Here is a 518-nt window from a genome sequence, read left to right as displayed (position 1 = left end):
GAGACAGTGACTGGTGCTGGGGGTGCGGCGAGTCAAGAGGAGATAGAGACTGACTGGTGCTGGGGGGGAGTGAAGAGGAGAGATAGTGACTGGTGCTGGGGGGAGGGAGAGAAGAGGAGAGAGACACTGACCGATGCTGAGGAGGGGAGAGATTCTAGGCTGCCTAAGCGGAGAACTGGAAACAGCAGGCTTTCATTCATAGCAAGGTCTTTTTTTCTTAGAAATATTGTGACATGTAATGCTGACATGTGCTCTATTGATTCATGTTATGTGTACATTTTAATGCTAGGTCCACTTTACCCATGTAATATTAACATAATATCTAGTCTGGACAGGCAGAAGCTAGCAAGATGACATTTTCACAACTTTGCAATTGTAAAAATTCCAAATTACATTGTGCTTGCTTATGTGAGTGCACGACACCCACAAATCAAGCACAAATGTTTCTTAGGATCTAGGAGCTAAAAGAGAGCAATTATATATTTATTTTTAAAATTATGTATCTTGTTTGAATTGAT

Source organism: Nanorana parkeri, unplaced genomic scaffold (assembly GCF_000935625.1).
Source record: "Nanorana parkeri isolate BGI_ZX_2015 unplaced genomic scaffold, ASM93562v1 scaffold1394, whole genome shotgun sequence".
NCBI classification, from domain to species: domain Eukaryota; kingdom Metazoa; phylum Chordata; class Amphibia; order Anura; family Dicroglossidae; genus Nanorana; species Nanorana parkeri.
This window is presented reverse-complemented; position numbering follows the sequence as displayed.